Genomic DNA, 6,326 nt, shown 5'->3' on the forward strand with positions numbered 1-6,326 from the left:
TAAACCCTTCAAACCTTGCCCTATCGAATTCTTGCCTAAGATACACAAACCTCTGCTTATAGCCAGCCCTATTTGCTCATACCGAGGGTACTTGATTGAAAATGCCTCCAAGTGGCTACACTACCAACTTTATCCCATCCTTCTTACACAAAAACAACACCTTAAAGACTCTTTATCCCTCATCATCGATCTCCAATCTAAAACGTTCCCTCCACATAGTCTCCTTTTCACCTTTGATGTGACCTCCTTATACGCTAGCATCCCCATGTCGGAGGGACTCTTGGCCCTCAAAAACACCATCACCAACTCCTTTGATACCCCTAAAACAGAATTTATACTTTCACTCGCCACTCTTATCTTATCACACCATTATATTTGCTTCAAAGATAAAGTGTGGAAACAAATCAAAGGATCCGCAATGGGATCAAACATCGCAGTGGTTTACGCCTGCCTTTTTTTATGCCATCTAGAAAACCACTCCCCCCTTATTCATAACCCAAACTTATCATATTACAAAAGATACATAGACGATGCCTTTGGAGTTTGGACAAGCACTTTCAAATCCCTCACCGTTGCACTTGCCTCTTATGCCTTCCCTCTTCAAAATCATATTGTAATCACACCCGTCATATCCTCTTTTGAAGCCACTATTCTTGATATCCATTTTTTCAAGGGTCAATCATTCAACATTTGTTGTATCCTTGACTCCAAATGTTATCAAAAGCCTCTTAACTCGTACCAATATATACCTTGGATCTCTTGGCACCCTCTCCACCAAAAAATAGCCTTCATTGAAGCCGAATTAAGATGTTATATTCTTAGAGAATGCACTCCCAAAGGACTCTCTCTCTTAAGAAACCTCTTCTTCCAAAGGCTCCTATACAGAGGATATCCTAATAATCTCCTCCTTAAGGTGTTCTGTTCAATCTCATACAAGGAACGACCTACCCTTTTAACAAAAACCCCCACTTCCAAAAATCCTCTCCCTAACATCCTGAAACTACCTTTCTCACCAGAAACACGGAGATTAAAACCTACACTAACCATTACCAAACCACTCCATCTCTCCTACAACATCTCCCCTAACCTTTCACATCTTGATAAACCCGTCCTATGTTGGACTAATCGACCAAACTTAGCCACTCTTCTAAACCAAACAAAGGATGCTAAATTCGTATGAAGTTGTCTATATTTTTTGGATTCACTACCTCACCCTAATTACTACATCTTCTTGTGTAGGTTGATCCTCCTCCTCCTCCCTTTCAGTACTCTGGGATGATACTCCCTCCTAGCCTAAACCCCCACTTCCTAAAGATTGTACCCCCTTTTTCCCCCCAGGAAAAGCCTCAAATTTTGTTCCTCATAACCTCAAATTTTGTTGTTCCTCAAGATGTACAACTTGACCCAAATTTTTGTTGTTCCTCAAGATATACAACTTGACCTCTATTGGTTTTGCTATAACACCCTCTTTCTTAAAGAAAAAGCCTCATACTTTGTTGTTCCTCTAGTTGTACAACTTGATCACTAAATTTTTTGTAACACCTTCCCCCCCCCCCCGTTTTCGCGTCTACGAGTCCTCTACCACTATTCATTCCTTACCCAATTGTTTATTTTGAGAGACACCATTTGAAATCACACCATCAATTATTAGCCATACCTTTCATTCTTAATGCCTCCATTTGAGTCCAACACTCCACTACACCAATCAGTCTGGACCCCCACCCTTCCCTTAAACATTGTTTTAGCCAAAATGGGCCCCCACCATACTTTCTCTTTCCCCTCCCGAGCAATCTAACACCATCACTTCTTTCTAGCCAAACTGGGCCACCTTCACCCCCACTTTCCCCTCCCAAGAAACATAACACCATCACCCCGTTCCCCCCCCCCCCCATGTATACCCCGTGAAATTCCCTCAAGAGGGTAGTCTCCTCCTTCGTCCCCTTTTTTCTCTCTCTAAATACCCTTTGGTAAATTATACTTCCCCCCACTTTACCTCAATACTACACCCTTCACTCTTGTTTCCTTTAATATTATAGGGAAACTTCCCAACAAATCCCTTTCTAGTACTCTCCTTTTTAGAGTACACTTCTTTCATGAAAGATCCCCCCCCCCCAACACCCTCTTTTCCCTATATAAACACCCCTCTCCTCCCCTCTATCAAGTTCTAAACCCTCTACTCTTATAAATTGCCATTGATGAGCTCCACAAGGAGCGAAACGCGTTTGGTAAACCCCACCCAAGCCTAGTCTCTCTTATCCTAGTGCTTCGCACGCTTGAAATACTACTTTTAGGCAAGTATGATATTTGAGTTGACAACCTACAATCAGCCTGCTAGAGAAAATGGTGTTTTTCCCAGTGTTCATGTTGTGAGTCTGATGACCTAGTTCTGTTTTTTGTTTCGAATAGATTAAGGAAGATGCTTATTATAATATTGTTGACTCGTCAGCCATGCTGAAAGGTATTGTGATCCCTATTTACCAGTCATTTCGGAAGATTGTCTGTAAACAGTGGGAAATCACACCTTAGTACTGCCATTTATCCAAAGAGGATAGGCAAATTACAAGTATAATCTTGTGCTAAAGGATATGCGAAGCGCGTACGTTAGCACCAAGCTCTCCAATTAGAAAACATGTATCGCTCTAGTTGGAGTTTTATTACCAAAAGGTAAAGCACGTTTACGACTAGGTTTAGTCTCTTCATGTGTAAGTTAGGTTCTCAACCTTGAACACTAGTTATGTCAGGACTTATACTTTGCTGATGAGTTTTGTCAGCCAATTACTTTCATGGAAAGTCAATAGAGGTACTCTTTTGGGTACATCTTAGGTGTGATAACTCCTTTAGCATACTCAAGTGAGTTCTAAATGGAGTACTTATGCTATGTTGGACATGGGCCGGCTACACAAGATGCTTGCAAAGGGACAACAATGCAAAAAATCAAGATGTTATTCTTGATTTCATTGAGCCTCCTACTTAACCGTGTTCCGACCAAATAAATAGCTGGATCCATGAAGAATGCCACTGTCAAAAACATTGTTCTTCTTATGAAGATAATACCACTTTTTTTTTGAGGATAAAAATGCTTCTCCAAGGGGAGAGTAGTGCCAGACCTAAGGTAAGACAGCGGGCCAGGGCCAAGGGCCAGAACTCACATGCAGTACGGGGATCTATATGTAGCTAAGAGTCAGAGGACTGTTGGAATTAAGGTTGCAGAGAAACTCACACAGCTTGGAGAAGACGAAGGAAGCTCAAGGCACACAATAGAGAGTGTGTTACTTAGTTTGCAATGGAAAGATTGATAGCCCTAGAGTGATGGGCATATATACAATGCACGGGGGAAAAAACCTCCTAAAGAGGGAAAAAATGCCATGGCGGTCCTAGTGTGTTCACACACATCACTACCACATGTATATGGTAACAAATCCCCCCTGGAGTGATGCGGTGACCGAGAGCTGGCACATGAGTAAAGGGAAGTGCCATGCCCTGAGGACATGATCAGTCCACAAAGGGGAGTAAGCCCAAAGCTTTGCGAAAAGCTTAGAGCTTCTCACCTTTGTGAAAAGATATGCAAGGTTGTCTTGTGTTGGCACATAAGCCAAGCCGATCTCTCCTGCTGAGAGCCTCTCCCGGACATAGTGGTAATGCACCTCAATGTGCTTTGTGTGAGCATGAAAAATTGGGTTCCTTGCAACTGTTAATGCGCTCTGACTATCAGTGTAGATAGTGTCTTGTCCAACACCCAAATCAGCCATAAGGCGTCTGAGCCATACACACTCAACCGTAGCTGTGAAGACTGTCCTGTACTCAACCATGATATACATGAACTGCCAAGCATGAAACAAAAACCACTTGTGGACACTCTTGTGTCAAAACAACCAGCCCAATGAGTCCAAAAAAGCATGTAAGTCTGGCGGCAATGATCCCCCCTTGGGATAAAACAAGCCAAGATGTAAAGTGCCACTAAGGTAGCGGAAAATCCTCTTGACAGTCTGCCAATGCTTGGACCTGTGAGACTGCAAACTAAATATCCGGCCTCATGTTGCATACATAAATGAGGCATCCAACAACAATTTGGTAAAGAGTGACATCAGCAGGATCACCAACATCATGTAGACTCAACTTCAAACCTGTTTCCATAGGAGTGGCAATAGGTTTGCAATCCTCAAGTCCAAACTTACATAACAATGTCTCTATGTAACGTTTTTGACACAAGGCAATACCACCATCACACTGCTTAAACTGTATACCCAAGTAATGATGCAACAGCCGCAAATCTTTCATCTTGAAAGTAGCATTCAAATCAGCCTTAAATTCAGCAATATGTCTCTCATTTGGTCCAGTGATCAACAAATCATCAACATAAAGAACCACAATGAGAAGTACATCACCCTCATGCTTTACATACAATGTGCTTTCTATTGGACTGTTACGAAAGCCTTGTTTGACCAAATGAGTGTCAACTCTCTCATACCAAGCACGAGGAGATTGCTTCAACCCATACAAAGCCTTCTTACATCTGCACACTTTGTCCTCTTGTCCTTTTTTGAAAAAACCGCGAGGTTGCGTTGCAAAACTTCCTCAAATATGTCACCATTCAAGAAAGCAGTAACAATGTTTGATTTATGTACATCCCAACAAAAATGAGCTGCCAATGCGCATAGAAAACACAGTAGTCATACGAAAAGTGGGAGAAAAGGTCTCTTCATAATCTATGCCTTTTTGCTGTGCGTAACCCTTTGCAACAAGTCGAGCCTTATGGCGATCGATTTCACCATCCGGCTTGCGTTTCAACTTGTAAACCCACTTGGTACCAATGGCCTTTTTTCCGGGAGGCAAATCACATAAAGTCCATGTGTCATTTTCTATAAGTGCATCATATTCTAAATGCATGGCCGCCATCTGATTTTTTGAATTCTGCACTTCATCAACAGATAGAGGTTCCTCAACATCATGTAAGCTAAACACAGCCAAAGCATAACAATCTGATGCATAAGATGCATGGCGAGAGCCTAAACGAGTACGACTAGAAAAAGGTGCATCCACTTTACTGTCACACAATGTATGCACCAACCATTTTGGCCTACCTCTAGCCTGCTCATTTTCAGCCCTTTCCTCATCAAGTACAATATGTACATCTGCATCAGTAATAGGCTGATCTGTAACATTTTCAGAAACCTCCATAGGCTATACATTTGCCTCATTAGAATTTACATTCATATTTCCACCACTGAAAAGAGGCAACAAAGTGTCATAAATGTCTTGTGAGCTTACATTACTGTCTCTAGTCCATGACAATAAGGGCTGAACAAAATCTGTCACAAACATTACATCCCGAGAAACCAGAATACGCTTTGTTTGCGGATGATACAACCTGTAACCTTTGCTTTCAGAACTATAACCAACAAAAATACATTTGACAGCCTTATCATCCAATTTTCTACGCTGTGTTTGTGGCACCAAAGCATATGCTAAACAACCAAAAACACGCATGTGCTCAATGGAAGGCTTTCTATCATGCCGTGCTTCATATGGAATAATAGACTGCAAAGATTTTGTAGGTCACTTGTTTAATACATAAGTGGCACACATGATGGCCTCAAGCCAAAAAGAATGTAGCAAAGCTTGACTTTTGACCATACATCGTGCCATTTTTGTAAGTGACCTGATTTTCCTCTCAACAACACCATTTTGCTGAGGTGTATAAGGCACTGTACATTGGTGTTTTATCCCACGACTAGCCAGAAATGCATTAAATTCATGAGACATATACTCCCCCCCTAGATCAGAACGGAGGATGCCCATAGTACATTTCGAGACATTTTTAGCCATAGCCAGAAGTTGTTTGAAGCACATAAAATCTTCGGACTTTGCTTTAAGCGGAAATACCCATGCATGCCTGGAGTAATCATTAATGAAAGTTATGACGTAAAGGTAATTGCCCAAGGAAAGAGTTCGCATGGGCCCACAAACATCACTATGCACAAGCTGCAACGTGCATGTGGCCCTAACTGAACCATCCTTTGGAAACTTCGCCATAGCCAAAAGTTGTTTGAAGCACATAAAAACTTCGGACTTCGCTTTAAGAGGCAATACCCATGCATTCCTAGAGTAATCATCAATGAAAGTTACAAAGTAAAGGTAATTGCCAAAGGACGGAGTTTGCCTGGGCCCACAAACATCAATATGCACAAGTTGCAACTTGCATGTGGCCCTAACTGAACCATCCTTTGGAAACTTTGAACGTTGCATCTTACCCAAAATACAGCCTTCACAAACATGTTTGACAGATGCTTCAAGACTCGGCAAAGAAGCAACCATATCAGATTTTT

General features: G+C 41.8%; 1 pseudogene; it reads right to left on the reverse strand.

Moving 5' to 3' along the window:
- Nucleotides 1-679: 679 nt before the first annotated feature.
- Nucleotides 680-5,322, reverse strand: LOC147464966 (uncharacterized; annotated as a pseudogene).
- Between the last annotated feature and the right edge of the window lie 1,004 nt (nucleotides 5,323-6,326).

This window comes from Adiantum capillus-veneris, chromosome 1, assembly GCF_014529385.1.
Source record: "Adiantum capillus-veneris isolate H3 chromosome 1, ASM1452938v2, whole genome shotgun sequence".
In the NCBI taxonomy this organism is placed as follows: domain Eukaryota; kingdom Viridiplantae; phylum Streptophyta; class Polypodiopsida; order Polypodiales; family Pteridaceae; genus Adiantum; species Adiantum capillus-veneris.